The sequence below is a fragment of the Leguminivora glycinivorella genome, chromosome 9, assembly GCF_023078275.1.
Source record: "Leguminivora glycinivorella isolate SPB_JAAS2020 chromosome 9, LegGlyc_1.1, whole genome shotgun sequence".
Taxonomy (NCBI): domain Eukaryota; kingdom Metazoa; phylum Arthropoda; class Insecta; order Lepidoptera; family Tortricidae; genus Leguminivora; species Leguminivora glycinivorella.
The window spans coordinates 2,562,884-2,588,091 of NC_062979.1; the positions used below are offsets into that span (position 1 = coordinate 2,562,884).

Genomic DNA, 25,208 nt, shown 5'->3' on the forward strand with positions numbered 1-25,208 from the left:
CGCGCCGTTAATATCTGGCCTTGTTATTACTTAAAACGTATTATTTTATACATAAATTAGATTTATCGGTATAAGCATTATTATTCGTATAAGCATGGCATATGTGTACCTTACAGAATATGTACCTATTTAAATAATATCTTGGATAAGAAATTAGATTATCAAGACATATTTGAAATCGGTTCAAATATTTTGCTGTATAATTTGTTTGTTTTAAAGTTGTTGAGATATTAAGTGATTTGATCTGACAAAAACTCGCTGGATAAGTGCTTTTTAAACTTATTCATGCTTTTCCGTAAGACCCTGTATGAAACCGAAACGATTCGTAAGTGATATATTGTTTAGGTATTAAGTAGTTTCATTTAGTTCAAATCGATCATAATATTTAATTGAGTTTCAAAATTTGTGAAACAAATGTTATATTGGCGAGCGAATTGTCAAATAATGAATAATGTGTCGTACCTGATGCCTCGTATATAAAACCGGTTTCTGCTACACTTAACGTTTATAAACACAAAAAACACACAGAATGCACCAGAAACATACAATATATGTAATAAAACACTAAAGCATTAAACTAATCACATTAAAAAACTGAAACAACACTGACCAAACAAGACCACGTGCAAACTAAATTCGTTGAGTTTACTTTTCCCGTCACATAAAGTCGCCACTATCGTGACCTTGAAGCTAGGCAGCTTGCGACGACATGACGATGACGTAGTATTGCCAGATTGAATGCCCCAAAATCGTGACAAAAGATATATTTTTTGGAGTTGTAAGAATTTGTTGGATAATGAAAAATAAAAGAGTTTTCTATTCGATACATTCATGTGTTCTCGAAATTAAAAATTGTTCATTCGTTATCGGTAGTACGTATTAAAAGTAAGTGATAAGTTATCAAATAAATGTTTATCTACAAATTGTATAAAGTAAACTAATTCATTTAGTATTTGAAGCGTTCCTAACTATTTTTTATTTAATAAAATATATTTATATTAATTATTTCAAAATTATACAAAATATGAACTTACATGTCACAAGGTTAGTTATATATATATATATATTTGATCAATGGAACTTTTTTTACATTCTGCGGTTTTTTTTTTAACTTATAAGTGATGAAACTGATGACGCAATAACATTACGTTTGTTGTTATTCTGAAACTGTTTCATTATTTCGGAAGTCGGAAGCATCAACAAAAAAACGTAACAATTCGGCAAATCTCGATCTTCTGACAACACTAACTTCATGGCGACAATTTAAAGCGCGATTTTGATGACTTTCTGTATATGATGGTATTATGTACATCAATTATTATTGATAAATCTTACTATGTTTAGGAAGTTATAAAGATAAGTAGGTATTAAGAAACTCACCTGAAGCAACAACACGAAACACGTCAGATGACCGCTGTTGGCCTGAAAATAAATAAGAATAATTAAATTATTGAATGAAAGTGCATATATATAATGTGGGTATGTGTATATATATGTATTTCTTCAAAAAAGGAGTATACAAGTGTCTAATTGGTCGGCTACGCCCATGTGACACACCCCTTGAGTTGCAGGCGTCCATAGGTTACGGTGATTGCTTTCTATCAGGTGGGCCGTATGCTTGTTTGCTATCGACGCGGTATTAAAAAATGATCAGAAACTAACCTGAATCATCAGACATAAGCGAAGTTCTCGAAGCGATCCTCATGGATCTTCTGCCAGCTATGGCGGGCGTGGTATCAGCTTGACGTTTCATCTGAAATTATTCAAAATGTATTAAGATATTGATAGCACAAAAGTAAATAAGTAAATTTCGTCTTTCAATCAAAAAGAGTCTTTAAGTTTCAAATCAATAAGGATATTTTTATTTAAAATTCTTATAGAATTGTAAAGACATTTTTTGTATGAGTAATATAAATAGTATTTTATTCTTTCATTAATAATAATTGTTATGTTTTATAATTAATAAAATTTTCCACATCAAAAAGATCAGTGTTTTAACTACTATAGAAGTAATAGAAATTTGTTCAGAAACATGATAGTTAGGCAGCGTTCCCACTTATGCGTCGCGTGTCTCGGGGCGCGCAAGGGGCGTCCGCGCCACGCCGCTTAAGTGTAATTCAAAAAACGTCTCCTCAGTACATTTTGTATAGGAAGGACGTAAGACGCGCCGCCAAGCGGCGCGGCGCGCGCCCCGCCGCCGCCACGCCACCTGGGGCGCGTCTTACGTCTTTCCTATACAAAATGTACTGAGGAGACGTTTTTTGAATTACACTTAAGCGGCGTGGCGCGGACGCCCCTTGCGCGCCCCGAGACACGCGACGCATAAGTGGGAACGCTGCCTTAGAGACAGTTTTGAATAAAAACACTTAATGTTATATTGAAATATTGAATATTGGGAACACCTGACACAGATTAACTTAGCCCCAAACTATAAGCAAAGCTTGTACTATGGGTGGTAGGCGACGATATAAATACTTAAATAGATAAATACATACTTATATACATTGAAAACATCCATGACTCATGAACAAATATCTGTGCTAAAATCACCCAAATAAATGCCCTTACCGGGATTCGAACCCAGGACCGCGGCATAGCAGGCAGGGTCACTACAGACTGAGCCAGACCGGTCGTCATAGAACCGTCGTTATAGAAGTAAGAGTTTGTATTAAAAACATACCTTGTAATACAATCGTCGTTGGACAGTATATTCTGAAACACAGTGTTAAATTTTATGAAAAAACAGTTAATTCTTATGGCTGGCTTACACCGAAATGGCAGCGCTCTGCAGCGGCCCGCCGCCGCCGCGGCGGACTCTCGTCGCCGTCGCCGGCCGCAACCGAGATATTTTAAACTTTATTTACATATCTATAAAAACCAATATCAAATTTAAACAGGTCGCGCGGCACTCCTCTGGCCGCGCGGTTGTGCTAGCTTCGCCGTCGCCAAGAAACGCGGTACTGCACGTCCGCTCTCATCGCTGCGCGACCTTTTTGAGTTTGATATTAGTGTTTTTAAATTAAAGTTTAAATTATTTCACTCCGGCGCCACCGATACTTGTTATTCTGGTGTGAGTCAGCCCCAAATGCATATATATTATTGACGGCATGTTAAAATTCAAATTTGAATAAATCTTGGTCAAGGTCATGCATTTAAGGGTTAATTTTACAGTGAAAACATTTTTAATGTAAATGTCTTTACAGAACTCAATCATAAAAACACTTCCGTATCATTATGTATCTAAGAAATAATTATGTATTTAAATTTACTACTTGCTTACCTAATTTTTGGAAAAAACAAAATGGCGTTAAACAAAAAGTAAGCGTCCTATTTTGAAATTGGAACGACATTTATTTTACGATTTTTGTAATAACTTGTTGTATATTTGATGGAATAAATGAAAAGTAAACAATGTTGATGCACATGCAATTATTTAAGAAATGTAAATATCTATTGATACTAAACTTGTTCTATGTCTAATGATAGTTGAAAGTATTTTCTTCCAAAATTTGGACGGTTTTACCTGACTAATCTTTATTTTATGAGTTTAATCTATTCTGATAGTTTGTGTAATACTTTAATGTGAAAATACATAATATTTGTTATTAAAATGAGCAAATATGAAAATAAACATCTACTCACCTCAAAAATGCAGCGGCAAAGTGAAAAATTTATAACTTTTTTTATTACTTTGTAACGGACAGACTTAGGAAAAAAAAGGAACAGCCAATAAATAAAGCCTGCTATTAACTATCAGACATAGTGAAGACTTTCTATATTAAAAAGTAAATTAATAATCATCAGAAATATTGTACCGTATTTTCTTTTTAAGTTTGAAAGAAAAAATATTTGAACAATTCCGAAATTTCGTTGAATGTTCATATATAAAAAAAAAATTACATGTTTAATAATGAATGGAAAGCTTTGATATTTCTAACAATGTTACTGTTGTAAAAAAAAGAGAGTACATTTATTGTTAACAAAACTTGTTATACTTTTTAGCTTATGATCATAATTTATTATAATATTTTTTCTTATATATATGTATATTATTATTATTACAACGACAATCTCATTTACAGTTCAAACACGTACTAAGTAAGCACACCGTTATGCTTTAAATAAATAAATTATACTGGTAACATTGCTGACAACTAAATAAAACTAACTTGTCAATGTCAAAAGTCAAAATATAGACCACGGCTAACTGGCGCCAAACGTTTCCTATACTATATTGTATTAAATATACTTAATTAATGGATTTCTAATGTGTTGTAAGTATAACAATACCCATTTTTCTGTTTTGAAATGTTTATATTTTCATTCATTTTATGTATAGTTTAGTATATTTGAACAATATACCAAAAAAATATATAACCTAACTGTTTGGATTAATAATACTAATTTTTTTTTATCTTTTTAGATTAAACACATAATGGATGTATCAACAAACATGAGGACAGGTATTGTCCAAAAGAAGAGATCCTTTTGAGATGTCTGACTGAAACGTGAAACATGTGAAAAAAGTATATTACTTACATACATTACCAAGAATGCATCATTAGATATCGTGAAACCATCCCACGCTGAAAATGGTTTTATCCGGCGTTAATGGTTTATATGGCGTTGAAGATTTTACTTCTTGAATATGCTTACCAAATTTGGAGCACATACTTTCAGAAGGATATTACTTTACTTGAAAAGGTGCAACGCAGGTCAACCAAGATGGTTTATGGACTACGTAATTAGCCTACAATCAAAGGCTTCCCAGCCTTGGTTTGACAAGCCTGGAGCAAAGGAGACAGCGTGGTGACCTCATCGAAACATTCAAGATCATACATGAGTATTATGACTTACCTGACCTTATGGACCTGTTTGTTATGAGTATGAATCATCGTCTTATAGGCCACAGCTTGAAAATTACTCGCGTTCACAGCACAAGCAATCCTAGGAAGAACTTCCAATCAAACCGTGTCGTACGCGAGTGAAATAAACTACCAGAAACAGTGATAAGTGCCTCTTCAATGAACAGTTTCCAAAGCAGACTTGATAAACATTTAAAACTAAAATATAAACAGTAACTATAGAACAACAAGTGCAGTGATATACACGCATCAGCTATCAGCTGCTAGTGTATCAAATAATATAATATATTAACAATTATGTCTGTAAATTATGAATACATTTCTATACCCTTCTCAGGGTCCATGACATGCTGTCGTAACTTATTTTTTTAACAACTATAATGAATACCATCAAATATCTTTATCTGTTAGATGTTTTTTTTTAAATATATTGTACTCGCACTCATTTCATCAGAAAGTGACATGTATTAGTATGTTCATGATAATATCTGTGTGGTGATAGGTTAAGAATTTCATTACCTCCTTTCTTCCCGTAGGTGTTGTAAAACCCTGCTGTGGGATATGGGTTAAATTGTGGCATAGGTGAGAGGCTGGCAATCTGTAACTGTAATGTCTTAAACTTACTGCTGTATTTTTAGAAATGTCCTATTAAATTTGATTATTAAGGATGTCCTATAATATTTATTTATTCAATGTCGCTCTTAAGGTGCTGCAGTTACATGAGTAACACAATTGCCAGCAATTCTCATACCATTGCCGTGTTTGTACCATATCAATGGTATGTGAATTGTATTGTTTATGTAACAACAATATTAGTGTAAGACCTGAGTGAACGCTCATATTGGGCCTGCAGTGAGATGGGGTGTTTTGTATGCATGTCAAATAATTGAAGCTTATACAAGTAACATGAGTTGACATTGTATAGACTGTATGCACTCTGGCATGTCCAGCCGCATGCTCCGCCAAACACTGAACACCGAGTGTCCATTCAGACTTTAAACTTTTCTTAAATCTGTGGGGGTTCACTGAGCCCTTTTTGTGTATGATAACAATTGTAGAAAAGTATTATTATTATTTATAAATATTATATCATGATTATCAGCATAAGGGATATTTATGTAAATAAAATTATTGTGATTACTGATAATAATGATTGTTGTGATGTAAAGAATTAAAATACTAATACTTAATAATGTATAATTGATATGATTTTAATTTATAAAAACTGCATGTGATAAAAGTTATCTTAAAATAAATGTTTTTAATAATAAAACAATAATTGTGTTTTTTTTTATATTTTATTTTATTTATTTATAGTAATATACATACAAGTAATAAATAGGTACATACTTATCTGTGGCTATCCAAAACAGGTGTCATTGTATTATAATATAAGTACATATCTTAGGGCGAGCTGAATGGGAAGTGACGTCTCTTGGGTTCCATGCCCCCGAGAGTCGGTCAGGCCCCTCCCTTCGGCTTGCCCTCATTGGCCGGCTGGAGTGAACACTGAGCAGGGACCACGTGATTTTCACTTCTGGCTTGCCTTAACTGGCCTTCCAGAGCGGGGTGCCTGCAGGATGGAAGTGAAATATGCATAAGACGCGACTTGGCATAGTCGCTGTTTCGTACAGACTGGGTATAAAGTGGCATACACCTCTCCACACCCTGAGCCGCTTACACAATATTGTCCCCTTGTCGCTCCGTGCTAGCGGCAGTTTTTCGGAGACCCATATAATGAGTTGGCGAGTCACCACCTGTCCTTTTTGTTCATGTTCGTTTGTCCCTTTCTATCACATGGATAGGGACAAACGAACTTTGTCGGCTTGATAACTTAAGAGAATGTTTATGAATAGATAAGAGGATTAGTCCTTTGGTGGACTACCGTAGTGCATACAATGATAATAGTCAGTTGGTGTCACATGAACTTTAGAGTAAAAAATTGTCTATTTACAAGAGGCCTCTACGTATTGACTTCAGCCCCACGCACGCCTCCAGATGCTCGGGACCCGATGCTCGAACAATTTGTAAAAGATATTATGTTAATGTAAACGAAGCATGAGGACGCTTAAGTTATGTACCTACAACCATACCAAATTTAACATAATTCATAACATTTAATATAATTCTAAGTTAACTTTTTAGGTGGTGGAAGCTGACTTATGTTTACTGTGATACCTTTACAGCCGTTTTATGTGATGAATTAGTTTTTATGATTCGTCAATCATATAGGCGGATTCCTGTTGTAAATTTAGATTAAATAATAATTCTATTTAAATTTAAAAAATAAACATACCTACCTTTTTGTGTACCTAAAGGGTCACATAGTTTAGGCCTTCGGCCCACCGCTTCGCTTATTAGGACACTTAGGGTGGGCAATTTGATCGCGTGTGTTCGCCGTTCACAGTGCCAGCCCCTCTCAAGGACACTACGGGCCTTCGACCCTAAGCGTAGCTCGGACTTCGGCCATCGCTAGGTTTCGAAGCTCCGAGTAATTATTGTGGGCGTTGTGGGGAAGTTGCAGCTTAAACACAACCTACGGCCTCCGGCCCGTCGTTTCGCTTCTCTAAGACACTTTTACTATTGGGTCGTGTTTAAGCTCCAACTTCCCGGACCGCCGGCGAGTCGATCAAGGACGCTCCGGGCCTTCGGCCCTACGCGGAGCTCGGCCTTCGGCCTTCGCTGGGCTCCGAAGCTCCGCGTCGGGCCTTCGGCCCGCCGCTACGCTTATTAAGACGCTTGGGGTGGGCAGTTTGACCGGGTGGGTTCGCCCCGCGGGCCTTACGGCCCGCCGGGCTCACGTGCCGGCCCCTCTCAGGGACGCTCCGGGCCTTTGGCCCTACGCGGAGCTCGGCCTTCGGCCTTCGCTGGATTTCGAAGCTCCGCGTCGGGCCTTCGGCCCGCCGCGTCGCTTTTTAGACACTTTAATTATTGTTTTGTTTTGGAGCACTATCTATCCGCAGCTCGGCCTGCGGCCTTCGCGTGCTTGGGAGCACTCTCTGCCCGCAGCTCGGCCTGCGGCCTTCGCGTGCTTGGGAGCCTCTCAGACACGCTCCGGGCCTTCGGCCCTCCGCGTAGTTGCTGTGGGGGTTGTAGGTAAGTTGGAGATTAAACACGACCCAATAGTAAAAGTGTCTTGAGAAGCTCACGACGGGCCTACGGCCTGCGGCCTCCGGCCCGTCGTTTCGCTTCTCTAAGACACTTTTACTATTGGGTCGTGTTTAAGCTCCAACTTCCCGAACCGCCGGCGAGCCGATCAGGGACGCTCCGGGCCTTCGGCCCTACGCGGAGCTCGGCCTTCGGCCTTCGGCCTTCGCTCGACTCCGAAGCTCCGCGTCGGGCCTTCGGCCCGCCGCTACGCTTATTAAGACACTTGGGGTGAGCAGTTTGACCGCGTGGGTTCGCCCCGCGGGCCTTGCGGCCCGCCGGGCTCACGTGCCAGCCCCTCTCAGGGACGCTCCGGGCCTTCGGCCCTACGCGGAGCTCGGCCTTCGGCCTTCGCTGGGTTTCGAAGCTCCGCGTCGGGCCTTCGGCCCGCCGCGTCGCTTATTAGACACTTTGATTATTGTTTTGTTTGGGAGCACTGTCTATCCGCAGCTCGGCCTGCGGCCTTCGCGTGCTTGGGAGCCCTCTCTGCCCGCAGCTCGGCCTGCGGCCTTCGCGTGCTTGGGAGCCTCTCCGTCACGCTCCGGGCCTTCGGCCCTCCGCGTAGTTACTGTGGGGGTTGTAGGGAAGTTGGAGGTTACACACGACCCAATAGTAAAAGTGTCTTGAGAAGCTCACGACGGGCCGGAGGCCGCAGGCGTTTCGCTTCTCTAAGACACTTTTACTATTGGGTCGTGTGTAACCTCCAACTTCCCGGTCCGCCGGCGAGCCGATCAGGGACGCTCCGGGCCTTCGGCCCTACGCGGAGCTCGGCCTTCGGCCTTCGCTGGGTTTCGAAGCTCCGCGTCGGGCCTTCGGCCCGCCGCTTCGCTTATTTAGATACTTTTTTTTTTGTTTTGCTTGGGAGCACTCTCTACCCGCAGCTCGGCCTGCGGCCTTCGCGTGCTTGGGAGCCTCTCAGACACGCTCCGGGCCTTCGGCCCTCCGCGTAGTTACTGTGGGGGTTGTGGGGAAGTTGGAGGTTACACACGACCCAATAGTAAAAGTGTCTTGAGAAGCTCACGACGGGCCTGCGGCCTGCGGCCTCCGGCCCGTCGTTTCGCTTCTCTAAGACACTTTTACTATTGGGTCGTGTGTAACCTCCAACTTCCCGGACCGCCGGCGAGCCGATCGGGGACGCTCCGGGCCTTCGGCCCTACGCGGAGCTCGGCCTTCGGCCTTCGCTCGGCTCCGAAGCTCCGCCGTCGGGCCTTCGGCCCGCCGGCTACGCTTGTTTAGACACTTTTGTAAGGAAATTGTATGGGAGCACTCTCTGACCGCGGCGAGGCCTTCGGCCTCGCCTGAAATTACTTGGATTTGGCCCGGGTGGGAGCCCAAAGGTGAGCTCCGGGCCTGCGGCCCTCCGCGGGGTCGGCCTTCGGCCTCCCACCCTGAAGCTCGCCCTTCGGGCTCGCGAAATTACTTGAAAAATTGATTTTGCCATAACGGCGGCCATCTTGGATTTTTGAAAAAAATTTTTTGACATTTGTAATCTGGGGGCCCATACCTCTCAGCATGCAAAATTTCAGCGCGCTCGGACCAACTTGAAAAAAAAAAAAAAAAAAAAAGTCGGCCATTTTGAATTTTTTTTGATGCAACTTTTTTTTAATCGGGATCCTGTATGACATTTGGTCGAGCACCCCCTAGCTATCTCTTACGGTTTAGAAGTTACCATACAAAAAAAAAGTGGCCAAATTTTTCGCATTTGTAGCATTTTTCAAAATTTTTTTTTATTTTTGAAATCAGGGCCCCCCAGAGATTCTTTGACTAAAATTTCAAATCTCTAGGATGAATTTGAAATTTGGTCAAAAAAAAAAAGTCGGCCATTTTGAAAAAAAAATGGCGGCCTCCAAAACTGCCCAGGGTCCTCTATGACATTTGGTCGAGCACCCCCACCTAACCCCCCTAGTTTAGCCAGGCTGTCCAACATTTTTTGACCCAAGAGTCGGAGACCAGATCCCGTATTTTTCCCATACGTCTCCCGACTCCCTCTATACAACGACACATCGACCATGAAAATCGGTTTAGCCGTTCTCCAGATATAGGGAGAGGTTAGAAATCAATCGGGTTGCAGCTATATATAATATTAACTAGTTTTTTAAAGGTGCGCGGGGCCCGAGGGCCCCGCGGTGTTCTTTTTTTGTTTTTCTTTATTGTTTTTTTGCTTTTGCTTTTGCTTTTGCTTTTTGTTTTTGAGCTATGCTTATGCTTTTTGTTTTTGAGCTATGCTTTTTTGTTTTTTTGCTTTGCTTGTTTGATTAATTGCTTGGGAGCACTCTCTGCCCGCAGCTCGGCCTACGGCCTCGCGTGCTTGGGAGCCTGTCAGACACGCTCCGGGCCTTCGGCCCTCCGCGTAGTTACTGTGGGGGTTGTAGGGAAGTTGGAGCTTAAACACGACCCAATAGTAAAAGTGTCTTGAGAAGCTCACGACGGGCCTACGGCCTGCGGCCTCCGGCCCGTCGTTTCGCTTCTCTAAGACACTTTTACTATTGGGTCGTGTTTAAGCTCCAACTTCCCGGTCCGCCGGCGAGCCGATCAGGGACGCTCCGGGCCTTCGGCCCTACGCGGAGCTCGGCCTTCGGCCTTCGCTGGGTTTCGAAGCTCCGCGTCGGGCCTTCGGCCCGCCGCTTCGCTTATTTAGATACTTTTTGTTATTGTTTTGCTTGGGAGCACAGTCTGTACGCAGCTCGGCCTGCGGCCTTCGCGTGCTTGGGAGCACTCTGCCCGCAGCTCGGCCTGCGGCCTTCGCGTGCTTGGGAGCCTGTCAGACACGCTCCGGGCCTTCGGTCCTCCGCGTAGTTACACGCCCGCGGCCTTCGGCCCTCCGCGTAGTTACTGTGGGAGCACTGTCTGTAGGGAAAACAAAAAAAAAAATTTTCAAAGTCGGCCATTTTGAAATTTTGTAAATGCAATTCGATGGACCACAAATAACTGTACAACATTAGTTTAAGCACTATTAACCTTTCTCCTACCGTTACGGAGCTATGGGGATTTAAAAAAAAACCTCCATACAAACTGGTAGGGAAATTTGACTTTGTCCCCTCTCGCCACCGTTTTTGACTTTTCCAAATTTTTTTTTTCTCATTTCTATTTTTGGCCCCCGTTCTTACCACGTGCCAAATTTGAACGCGCTCGGACCGAAAAAAAAAAAAAAAATTCAAAGTCGGCCATTTTGAAATTTTGTAAATGCCATTCGATGGACCTCAGATAACTGTACAACATTAGTTCAAGCACTTTTAACCTTTTCCCTACCGTTACGGAGCTATGGGGATTTAAAAAAAAAGACCTCCATACAAATTTCAATTGGCCTTCAAAGGGCGCCATTTTGAATTTTTCAAAATTTTCTTTTTGTATACTAATCTTGGGGTGGCTGTCTACCCGTGTGCAAAATTTCAGCGCGCTCGGACCATTTTGAAATTTTTCAAAAAAAAAAGTCGGCCATTTTGATTTTTTTTTAATGCCATTCGATGGACCTCGGGTGACTGTATAACATTGGTTTGAGCACTTTTCACTTCTTTGTACCGTTACGGAGCTATGGTACTTAAAAGAAAAACATCCATTCAAATTTCAATTGGCCCTCAAAGGCCGCCATTTTGAATTTTTCAAAATTTTCTTTTTGAATATAAATCTTGGGGCGACCTTCCACCCGTGTGCCAAATCTCAGCGCGCTAGGCCCATTTTGAAATTTTTCAAAAAAAAAAGTCGGCCATTTTGAATTTTTTTTAATGCAACTTTTTTCTACTCCGAGACCTGTATGACATTTGGTCGAGCACCCCCCGGCTATCTCTTACGGTTTAAAAGTTGCCATACAAAATAAAAGTGGCCAGTTTTCCCACATTTGTAGCATTTTTCAAATTTTTTTTATTTCTTTCGAATCAAGGCCGCTTGGAGATTCTATGACCAAAATTTGAGCTCTCTACAACAAACTTGAAAAATCGTCAAAAAAAAAAGTCGGCCATTTTGAAAAAAAAATGGCGGCGTCAAAAACTGCCCAGGGTCCTCTATGACATTTGGTCGAACACTCCCCGGCTAACTCCAGCCGTTTGGCCAGGCCGTCCAACATTTTTTTACCCGGAACCGGTAGACCGACGGTCTGATCTATCCGGGGTCGCAGGACCAAACTCTATACGACCACACCAAACACTGCCACCTTCAAATCCCCCTTCTGCCTATTTTTTGAAAAATGTCAGTCGGGTTGTAGCTTTATATTATATAGAATAGTGCTTATTATCTATGCCTACTTAACAGGAATATTACAAATTTCAATCAATTTTCATGAAATTCATTAAGCAATTGTGACAATGATCAAGCAGTGGTGGAGTTAAGGTATGGCGAGGTACGACCTCCCAGATGCTGGTAATGCTAATATTTCGTAGGATATGTTTGACATGGTTGTAATGAAGTACAGTATGTTGGCATACTCCTGACTTGTGAAATATTGTATAAAAGCTGTGTACCCAATCTACCGAACATAATAATTGTATGGTTTTACACTTACTATTTTAGACTAGCCTACAGCTTATCATGTAAGATAACGAACTCATGTCATATGAAGCTATTGAAAATCTTGTTTATACATACATACTTATTTGTGTTACTACAGTAAAAATATATGCGTATAGAAAGTTGAAATTCGTACAGTGGATTTAATTTATTGAAATAATTGGCAGATATAGGCTATGGTGACCTCTCACCATCAAGAGGGACATATGCTTGTTTCCTACGGATGTAATATGAAAATATATGATGACTTATAAGCTAATGAACTAAATTAGTCCTAACATGATTAATACGTATATCTTAACAGACAGAAACCTGTTCTTCTCACGGCTGCGCTACAGTGACAATATTTGGTACAAACCGTACAAACAATATGGCAAATTATTGTATGATGTATGAAATCCTGTCAGCCAAATTTTAGATTATAGAGTTACAACTGAAATGCAAACAAACCATCCATCGAAGGATGTACTTGTCATAGTACCACATGCGTGTAGCTATTCAGTATTCATAGAAAAATGGCGGGGCGCCCCATATAATATTGTACTTCAGCGCGACAATGAATAATCGCGCCCCCATAACCATTAGACTAGAGCCTATCTTCTTGTATTACTAGGTCTTAAATCTAGGGCTTAGGTACCCTGGATTATTTTAGGAAAATCATCTTACATCTAGACTATGATAACGACCTACTTAATGTTCTAACTAGTAGTTACACTGCCTATGGATGAAGTACTGTATAACAGGCGCCTACTAAGAATATACATATTAGTGTTCATGGACTATATAAGACAGCATCGAAGCTCTCAGATCTCCGGTGTAAAGTGCAAACGTGATGTTAGCTTTCAAAATAGCCCTGAAGATGGCAGAGCCTGCTATGAAAATGTACTAGACATATAGAGAACTATTTGTTTTAACATGAAATTCTATTGCTATATACATACATAGTTCACACACTTATGTTTCCAATTTCGGTCACTAGGTGGCAAACTCTTCTAAAGTACTTGTTAAAATGTTAAACCCTAATATTAATTTAATAATAAGATTGCTCGCTAGATGTCGCTGTCACTTCGGCAATCTGGCTAACGATACTCCATCGTAAACCACATGTAATTAAATTGAACATTTTTATTATCGTCTACTGTTTTTGGCAAATAAATGCGTTGAAAAACCACATTTAAAGTTTTTAAATGTGAACAACACCCGGAGAGCGAACAGCACCACAGTTACAAAAACATACATTAAGACACAGAATAAATAATAGTACTATGCATAGACGCAAAGGAACGTCAAGATGCACCAATGCCAACAATTGCTACGTAGCAATGCAACCCGAATGGTGCTAAAATTGTCTAATCGGGACAATATTTAGTTCAACCACTGCGATTATGAGCTAATTTCCTAGAAATAGATTTTGTCTAAGTTTACTACGCTACTTTAATTTTATTATTTTATTTTTACAGATACCAGAGGAAGACGAAAATATAATTGATTCTGTACTGATGCATAACTTCGCTCGGAACGCGGCAAGAATTAACAATGGAAGAAAATACTACAGACTTGTTTATTAACGATAAAGTTATTTTTGTTTTTATGAAATAGCGATTGAATAAAAATATTAGGTATATGAGTTTTATTTAGAGATGAAATAAGTCAGAAATACAGCACACCCACTCGTATTCACAACAACAAATGTAGCCTGGTAAGGCTAATAAAATAAGGTTATTAAAATTCTGGTTGCTCGGCACCAAAAGTAACCTTGCAACGGCTACTTCCTATTATTTATTTGTAAACCTTGGTATCCAAGATGTGTTCTACAGAGCACATCTTAGATCCCTTGGTCACGGAACCAAATGTAACTAAAACTCCGCTCACCTTACTTATTTACTTACTTACTTGACTAACCATTAGTATAACTAACCCCCCTTTAAATATACCCCGTAAATTTGGCCTTGTGATCGTCTAGCGTGAATAAGTAGAACCCTTCGACGTGAACCGCGATAACCTAGATCCTTTAATGAGTATCAGCTGTATTTTTGACTAATTTTTAAAATTTTATTTATTTATATTTTAAAGAAGAATAAAGGTTATTGTAGCATAATAATATAGTGTTATAGAAGAGTATTTTATCAGATTTAGGCCTAGAAAGTTATATGTGAGAAAATTAATGACATAATGAAGAAATTTTAAAATAAAAGCTAGTGAGTGAAACATACATGAAATAAATATTAAAAATTATTTTGGAAAACAACCGCTACGCTCTATTAGTGATCCTGGCTTGGGTACGAACTTGCGTTGCGGAATAGGATCCTTAATCTCAATCAAGCTGCTTTATTGAGAGTCCTATGCCAAGCCAGAAGGGCTATCTATCTACTAACTAACCCCCCCCTTTTATTTTGTTTCTTTTCCCCTAGCTAAACCCCCCTTTTCCCCAATACTGCTAATAGACCATAACTTCTCGATCCTTCTAATGTATCATCAAGGCTCCGAGTAGTTGCTACCACTGAGAACGAAGTAAATAAGTCTAGTAACTCCTTGAAGCTTTTGACTTGTCATCAGTGGACGGCGCTCGCATGCCACTGGGCCCTATAACAAACCTATGCTTTTTATTCCAAAGAATAGTTTGTTTCCCTAACCAACTTGATAGAATTTACCTTGAAAAACTAGTTAGCAACACTCACTGGCTCGATGCTACATGAAGAATCAGAAATTGCTACCACAATTATTAATTTCACTCAAATAAATTAAGTAATAAGAGTTTTTATAAATTACCAGTTTTACCACATATTTTAAGATAGTAAACACCACATTTAAAGTCCATTTAAACCATATAAGTAGTAGTAGTTAAATTATTTCTCCACAATACACGTTGACCAATTATAATTTAAGACCAATCATAACAGAACTCTACTTTCATAGAAATAGTGTGTGACTCTACCCTAATCCTATTGTTTTCCCTACTCTAACATATCTGAAACACAGACCCTCACTTACCATAGATCTTGTGTTCAGAATATGTACAAGTGTATCCCTACTAGAACTGTACAGTTCAGCCAGCGAAGCTGAGATAGGCAACCTATAGGCTTGTGTCGGTCAGATCCCCCCCTCTGCTTTTGCCCGCGGGCTAGGGTAGCAGAGAGTAGATCGCCCTATCCGTGTATATATCCAGTATTCTAGGACACACCAGTACCAGCCACATGAGAGACCCAGCTGCGATCAACTTTACTTAGATGTGGATCGATCACAACCGAAATCCCCAGCGACCAACGCCAGCATGGACTAGAGCACCGAGTAAATAAATATATATATATATAGGACCCCAGCCTCAAATACTGCCGACTTCAGTGAGCAAGGATTACTCCTAATGTCTTTCGTCAATCGTGAAAGTCCTCACTTCCATCTAACAGTTGGACTCTTTGAGACCGGTGAGAAAGTACGCCTTTTGTAAGTAAATAAAGACGCCCAAGCCCTCCACTTGGAACAAAAAGACTCCTAAACGCCTTATGTTTAACAGCCGCAAGGTATAAAGCGCTTAGCCGGACAACAGTCTGTCACAAACAATGATCTGGCTTATAACTTTCACAAAATAACCCCATGGAAAATTACTAAATTCAATTTCACCGACCAACTAAACAAACGAATGAAGTTTCCTTTACGTGCTATAATCTACGCTTAGTTTTGCAAGAATTACTCCCTACAAAACCAAACACAGACTTATCTCCAAGCACCAGCCATACATCGACCCAGTCTTTGTATTGCTTGAAGGCACTCATGAAACAAAGCACAGAAAACTTCACTATACACAACAATTTAAATATAACACTACACTATAAATAGAACACTAAATTAACCCCACAACTGACAGTAAAGCAATTCCACCACAGGTCTAAGTTCAACTGTACGACGATATTGTCCCCGCACAATCAAACAGAGACACAATTTCAAAGTTTACAATCACTTAGAATAATTTCCAAGTAAAAACAAACAGAGAAATAATAGCAGAACAACTTCACTCACCAGTATAACACACGAAAGCCAGAGACACTGTTAGTCTTGTAGATATTTTAAGAATGACGCGCGTCGGCTCGCTCCGACCCTTTTATAGCCTTTAATCCAGACATAATACGGACTGCAGACGTTTTGCAGACAAACCGCAGACTGCAGACATAATGCAGACGTTTTACAGACATAGCGCGGACTGCAGACGTTTTGCAGACACAATGCAGATGTTTTACAGACATAATGCGGACTGCAGACGTACCGCAGACACAATATCGACAGAAAGCCATTAACTTGCGCACATAAGAAAAAGATCATAACTGTTTTGTTTACTAAGCCGTATGCCTTAGGCATTATTGTCCAAGACAGCTCAGCACGTACGTTTTTGCTTCTCAATAGTAACATCTGCATGACTGCACGTGTTCCAAAGTGATATAGGAATAATTTTATTGATACCTAGTTAAGCGACGAAGAGTTATGTATTGCGGTTAGTATAGGTATGCAGATATTTTTTTGTTAAAAGGTTTTAATTAGACTTGTAGATCAAATACGCAGTAAAATATCATTTTTGTTTCTAAATGCTACATTAAACACATCCAGAAAGTATACTACTAATCATTATGAACTTTTATGACCTGTGATTGAAATCAAAACATAATATCGGAACGTTACGCAGCTGACAACTGTCAGTGTCAGTATTCCGTCCATGTGAACGTAGTTTGTTGATAAATACGTTTTTCCAACCTGTTTTGCATCAAATAATAGTGAATTTTATGAGTGAAGACGTGACTATACATGTGATTAAACATCACAGATATTATTTGTTAAAATATCCAATGAAATCCCAAAGAAAATATGCACCAAATAGTTGGTCAAGGAAAAGTTGATTCGCCGTAAGTTTTATATGTAATAACGAGTCCATTTCCTCGTCATAGACGCTTGTTCTGTTACAATATTCATCTTAACCCTGCTCGTGTCCCCTAATTAACCCAACTCACGCAGGTGACAGCCGTTCGTTATTTTTAGTCATTTACCGTGAATCCTATTTAAGTAAGTATTCTAATTATCTGAACAAAAGTGTACGCAGATAACTTTAAAATTTGATGACCCTCCTGTGATCTATGGGACTATACAAAGACGGGACAGAAAGGCAGATTCTAGCTATATTTCTTATACCAAGTCGAAGTAGAAGACAATATGTTCTATCATGTTGTTATCGATACGATAAGTAGTACTGCATCTAGACTGTGAGCATGATCAATGTAGATTTTAGTTAATACTTCGTAAAAAAATATATTTTTCTCAAACATGGTATGAAATATTGATGTTATGTGCCTTATAATTGGCAGCGAAGTATGACGTTGCAGGTGCGGCTAGGACGATTGATAGATAATGGAATTTCATACAAACCTTGCAGGCCAAGGCCGGCAAAGTCTTCTTTTTTAATTTCCAAACACAGATAATTGTGACATAACATCCAGGTATTAAGCCAATTAAAAAAAAACTATAAGGGGCTTTATAGACGTGCCGACTGCAACTGGTACGGGCCCTAGACAATATTTGATTTTGGGTGCGTTTTCATACAAAAAAAAATTTTTTCGTTTTTTTTTTATTTATTTTATTAATTTTTTGTTTTTTTATAGGCGTATACGGGGCATTAAGGGGGAACGAAAATTCGATTATTTTTGCGCTACGACGCACCGTTTAGGAGATACAGCCATCCAAAGTTACTATTTTCAGTAGACTTTATTTATTTCATACCATGTTTGAGAAAAGCACTATACATACCTCGGCGGGAAATGGGGTTGCCCGCCTCAGACCTATCCTATATGTCTTCGGCCGACAACCCCATTTGTCCCGGCCTCTGTAGTAATGTACTATTATGGTTGTCTATCAGAAATATCAGAATAGGTTTTAGGTATTTTAATTGAATATCAATTAACTGGGTGTGGAGTGACACGCCGAAGCCCCATCGATCGCGCTGCAAATAGCAGTTGGTCAAATTCGAGTGGTAGACAAAAGAGCATCAAGAGCTCTCAGCCTCCGCACTTCGGTGGAGTGCATCCGTTTAATTTATTGGTTAAAAAATGTCGGCAACCTTTAGAAAAAATTGATAATTTAAAGCAATATCCTCAATTTGCTTTAGGCTTTTTAGTGTTTTTACCTCTCATTTTTAACCCCCGACGCAAAAACCACGGGGTGTGACGATGACAGGGTGTCTGTCTGTGGCAGGGGTTTTTTTAATTTAAATTTTGTGGTTATTATAGAAACTTGTGGGTACGGTCAACCATTTTGAATCCTGGATCACTCTAAAACCCTGTTTTATTGACACCGTGCTTTATTTGCCAAAGAACTCATTTTGAAAGAAGTTAATACTTACTTAATATAAGTATTACTTTCTGGATTCAACAGGTATTAGCAAAAGGTAGTAGTAACTCTTTATTGTACAAAAACACATTAAAAATAACATACATTGAGATTGGCACTGAAGCTTTGGTAGTTTTGTGTGCTCTGCCTACCCCATTATGGGATACAGGCGTGATTGTATGTATGTTGTATGTGAGATGTGAAGTACAAAGGTGAACTTATCCCTAGGTCAGAATAGATACACGGTACCCGGCGATAATTATTGCACATCGGTTTTTCGTCTTCGTAGAGCGTTGTCTCTTTCTTGCTTATGTGACGTTAATTGTCTCTTTCTAAAGACCGATGTGCATTCTTTATCGCCGTTTACTGTAAGTATATCACCAAATGTGAGTGTGCACGGAAAAACGTCCCACTTTGTCGATTGCTATAAAGCCGTTTTGTCAGTTTATTTACGAGTAAATCTCGCCTTAATGGTAACCGACAAAGTGGGACGTTTTACTAAACACACTCACAAATAATGGTCTACAATTGATTATAACCAATTGGTAGGCCTAATACTAGTAGCACTCAAAGACTTGCCTTAATTGTAATACCTAAGCTTAGCTAGATATTTGTTCCTGAGTCATGGATGTTTTCTATGTATATAAGTATTTATATATTATATATATCGTTGTCTGAGTACCCACAACACAAGCCTTCTTGAGCTTACCGTGGGCCTCAGTCAATCTGTGTAAGAATGTCCTATAATATTTATTTTATATTTATTTAAGCTTGAGTTTTGAATGATTCACGGTTATTTTCATTAGACTTATATTGACCGGGATATAGACCGTGATTACCTTTTTGATTTTTGTCGAGCTCCCGATATTTCGACGCAGTTGCATGCATCATGATCACGGAAAACTGACGAAGGCGGGTGGATGTTAAAGTTGTATAGACAGCGCGCGATCTACCCTCCTTCGCGCGCGTCGGCTGCGTTCACTTTCAGCGTTACCACTGGTCGCGTTCACACTCGATGGTCTGTCCAAACACACTATACTCACAGTGTCACTACGTTTGTTCAATTCTGACTTCACCGGTTTTTTACACAAACAAATCACTGGATTCCATACATTAGATAGTTTGAAGCCATCCTCACGATTGAAATTTTTATATTTGTGAATCTCAATGGCTTCTCTTACCAATCTCGGTATGTAGTGGCGTTCCGTCGAAATTACCTTAGGACTATGCAACTCGATCCAATGATTTGCACCCGACTCAATGAGATGTTGAGCAATAGCAGACTTGCGAGTATCGTTCTTTTTGACTGCAGCAATGTGTTCTTTAATTCTGCAGGCAATAGTGCGCTTGGTCTGCCCTATGTAAGAACTGCCACAACTGCAATCAACTTTGTACACACCAGGTTTTTCCAGAGGAAAATTGTCCTTAGGTGACCGCAAGAACTGTGCAATTTTCCTGTGTGGGGTGAAGATAGTTTTTACAGAGTAATTGTTTAGTATTTTAGAGATCTTATCTGTCACTCCCTTTACGTACGGCATAAACGCTGGTTGTCTCTCTACGCGATGAGTGAGATGCTTGGGTTTTGCATCCCGTTTATTAACGTTAACTCGGTAACCATTTCTCCTCAGGACTCTCTGAACATGGTTCAACTCCTGTACAAGGTGAGAGGAGTCACACAAAGCGTGTGCTCGATTGGTTAGTGATGTTACGACCGAGTTTAACTGTCTGGGATGATGGTGTGAGCTCGCATGCAAGTAACGATCTGTATGCGTCGGTTTCAAAAATCAAAAAGGTAATCACGGTCTATATCCCGGTCAATATAAGTCTTATTTAAGCTTGGTTTTTAAAAGAGCTTGCTTAAAATATAAACACCAACATTTGTAACCTTTTTTATCTCAAAGACTTAGCAAAGTACATTTTAACAACTAATGGACAGTCCAGTATTTGCGGCGAAGTGAACCGCCGAGGCTTTAAATAAACATGGGCAGACTTAACCCTCTTTCCAGGCTGTTCTAAAAGTATAATTTGTACCCGGAGGAAATCAAAGGAAATGCCGCGATGTCCTTGTAAAGTAGTCTCTGTGAAACAATAATACTTTGTTGAAGTTTCGCATTTCGTCCACCAAAACTCGGTATTTCTGGGAGGTTGTCATTACTGTCATTACTGTACTTTATAAAATACAAGCTTTTGTGTTAAGCCCTCAAGTCCATTAAAAAAAAGCTTTTGTGCGCGGCTTCACTCGCGTTAAATTCGAAAATTGCCGAATGCTGAGTGGGGTTTGAAAGAAAAAACTATAAGGGTTCCTAATTGACTACGAAACCCTAAAAAAAAGTAGCCTAAGTATGTCATTGTCAATCCTTTCAACTATCTCCACTTAAAAATCACGTCAATTTGTCGCTCCGTGCCGTGAAAATCGGACAAACATAGCTACTTTCCCATATGTATATATATACAAATTGCCTTATATTATCTATTTATGTACAATCACGTACTGTTTAATGAAATAAATGAAATGAAATGTATATGGATGGTCCCTAGATATGATTATCATAATACACAGTAACCAAAACGTGCAAGTTGTGGAATAAACTTCCTCTGAGGTTGACTCCCCTGATGTTGCTTATGTCCATGAGCGACGATGATTTCTTCCGATCAGGTGGATCGTCTGCTGCCTATATCGTTAAAAAAATGAAAGCTATCGATTTGGTTACGTATCCATACTAATATTATAAATGGGAAAGTGTGTGTGTCTGTTTGTTTGTACGTCCTTCACGGCAAAATGGAGCGACGAATTGTCGTGATTTTTGAAATGCAGATAGTTGAAGGGATGAAAAGTGACATAGGCTATGTTTTGTCTCTTTCTAACGCGAGCGAAGCCGCGGGCAAAAGCTAGTAAAATATAAAACATTGGGTAGGTACAAGTGCCTTGCATTCAAATGTTTGGAAACCTTTTCCAATGAATACAGTTTATAGCTTTCCTTCTTTCAAGCATAGACTTGACAAAAATGTACTTTCTTTTGTAGTCTACAGGCTTTTAAGAGCGCTATGACAAAAAAAGGCGATATATTGTAAAATGCACAATATTTATCGACAAAATTGTACACTTTACTCATACTAAAAGACAGTGAAAGTACTTGTTTCAGTTAGAACATCTTATTAACTGTCGGTTAAATAAAAAACATATGAAAAAAAAAAAGCTTTTTCAATTACCATTTGTCGTTATAATATTTTATCATGATTTTTTTCCAATTTTTTGAAAACTAGCCTTCCTGTCGCTATTTTACCGGCGACGGACGCCTGCGATTTCAGTGCCGCGCCGGAGCTCGAGCAGGTAAGACGTATGTCGCTTTGGTCTCCGAGTTTTCATCGCAAACGTCGAGAATATTTATTGTTGTGTGGGTCGGACGCCTTGTTTCTACACGGGCTATCCTCGCATTGTGTGTGTGTAAACAGCGACCAACGAATTTGATCCTAGATCCGTAAATATTTGCTTTTGTAATACTTTGTTATGTTTGAATGTTAAAGTATTACAACGTTGTGATGATAAAAATGTGAAAATTACAATACGGTCAAGATGATAAGACACATCAAGATGGTACTCGGGATCTGATGATGGAGCCAGAAGGTGGTCACCAGTACCAGTGAACCATGTAAGTAAACGACTTCGTGTTTAGGCTCGTTGGGTTCGTCTCAACAAGACCTTTGACAAGAGGTGGTACTCAGGGTCTGATGATGGAGCCAGATGGTGGTCACCAGTACCAATGAACCATATAACTAAACCCAGAGATGGGGAAATCGTAATCGATTCCGGATTACACGATTACTTGATTTTACTTTGTAATCTGACACTACTGGGTGTCAGATTACTTGTAATGTAATAAGGTGAAACGGTAAATTACCATTACATGTAAAGGAATCACTAATCATCTATACAATCATTACTATTACCAATACTTAACTCGGAATCATAGTCGATTCAAAATAACTGAAATTATTGACTTGATTACTTTCAGATTACGAATATGTAGTACCTCAGATTGCCGACTGTCACTTTGACACAAAAGTCATCATGGGTGTCGTAAAATAGGTTTTAGGGGGTGCTGATTCCAAAATTAATGACCAATGTGGAATCTGACATTGCTGACTGTCACTTTGACACAAAAGTCGTCATGGGTGTCGTAAAATAGGTTTTAGGGGTGCTGATTCCAAAATTAATGACCAATGTTCAATCTGACATTGCTGACTGTCACTCTGACACAAAAGTCGTCATGGGTGTCGTAAAATAGGTTTTAGGGGTGCTGATTACAAAATGAATGACCAATTTGGAATCTGACAGTGCTGACTGTCACTTTGACACAAAAGTCGTCATGGGTGTCGTAAAATAGGTTTTAGGGGTGCTGATTCCAAAATTAATGACCAATGTGGAATCTGACATTGCTGACTGTCACTTTGACACAAAAGTCGTCATGGGTGTCGTAAAATAGGTTTTAGGAGGTGCTGATTCCAAAATTAATGACTAATGTTCAATCTGACATTGCTGACTGTCACTCTGACACAAAAGTCGTCATGGGTGTCGTAAAATAGGTTTTAGGGGGTGCTGATTCCAAAATGAATGACCAATTTGGAATCTGACATTGCTGACTGTCACTTTGACACAAAAGTCGTCATGGGTGTCGTAAAATAGGTTTTAGGGGTGCTGATTCCAAAATTAATGACCAATGTGGAATCTGACATTGCTGACTGTCACTTTGACACAAAAGTCGTCATGGGTGTCGTAAAATAGGTTTTAGGGGGTGCTGATTCCAAAATTAGTGACCAATTTGGAATCTGACATTGCTGACTGTCACTTTGACACAAAAGTCGTCATGGGTGTCGTCAAATAGGCATCCGGAGGTGTTTGAAAACTAATGAACAATTTGGAATCTGATACTGTTGACTGTCACTTTGACACAAAAGTGATCATGGGTGTCTTCAAATAGGTTTTCATGGGTACTGATCTCAATATTAATGATCAATTTGGAATCTGACATTGCTGACTGTCACTTTGACATAAAAGTCGTTATGGGTGTCGTCAAATAGGTTTCCAGGGGTACTGTGCAATGTCAGGTTCCAAATCGGTCATAACTTTTTAAATCATTTCATTAATTTTGGAATCAGTACCCCCTAAAAACTATTTGACTACACCCATGATTCCTTTTGTGTCAAAATGACAGTTAGCACTGTGAGATTCCAAAATAGTCGTTAATTTTGGAATCAGCACCCCCGGAAACCTTTTTGACGACACCCATGACGACTTTTGTGTCAAAGTGACAGTCAGCAATGTCAAGATTCCAAATCGGTCATTAATTTTCTAATCAGCACCTCCGGAAACCTATTTGACGACACCCATGATGACTTTTGTGTCAAAGTGACAGTCAGCAATGTTAGATTCCACATTAGTCATTATTTTTGGAATCAGCACCCCCTAAAACCTATTTTACGACACCCATGATGACTTTTGTGTCAAAGTGGCAGTCAGCAATGTTAGATTCCACATTGGTCATTATTTTTGGAATCAGCACCCCCTAAAACCAATTTTACGACACCCATGACGACTTTTGTGTCAAAGTGACAGTCAGCAATGTCAGATTCCACATTGGTCATTAATTTTGGAATCAGCACCCCCTAAAACCAATTTTACGACACCCATGACGACTTTTGTGTCAAAGTGACAGTCAGCAATGTCAGATTCCACATTGTTCATTAATTTTGGAATCAGCACCCCCTAAAACCTATTTTACGACACCCATGACGACTTTTGTGTCAAAGTGACAGTCAGCAATGTCAGATTCCACATTGTTCATTAATTTTGGAATCAGCACCCCCGCAAACCTATTTGACGACACCCATGACGACTTTTGTGTCAAAGTGACAGTCAGCAATGTCAGATTCCACATTGGTCATTAATTTTGGAATCAGCACCCCCTAAAACCTATTTTACGACACCCATGACGACTTTTGTGTCAAAGTGACTGTCAGCAATGTCAGATTCCACATTGTTCATTAATTTTGGAATCAGCACCCCCGCAAACCTATTTGACGACACCCATGACGACTTTTGTGTCAAAGTGACAGTCAGCAATGTCAGATTCCACATTGGTCATTAATTTTGGAATCAGCACCCCCTAAAACCAATTTTACGACACCCATGACGACTTTTGTGTCAAAGTGTCAGTCAGCAATGTCAGGGTCCACATTGTTCATTAATTTTGGAATCAGCACCCCCGCAAACCTATTTGACGACACCCATGACGACTTTTGTGTCAAAGTGACAGTCAGCAATGTCAGATTCCA

At 39.6% G+C, this 25,208-nt stretch overlaps 1 protein-coding gene and 1 long non-coding RNA gene across 2 annotated transcripts in view; both read left to right on the forward strand.

Moving 5' to 3' along the window:
* Window positions 1–14,380, forward strand: part of LOC125229544 — a 47,861-nt gene extending 33,481 nt beyond the window's left edge. The window contains exon 6 of the long non-coding RNA XR_007177415.1: window positions 13,973–14,380. This is a non-coding gene — a long non-coding RNA (uncharacterized LOC125229544). The remainder of the gene's footprint in view (window positions 1–13,972) is intronic.
* LOC125229803 overlaps window positions 1–25,208 on the forward strand; it is a 125,046-nt gene that overhangs the window by 87,164 nt on the left and 12,674 nt on the right. The window lies entirely within an intron of this gene.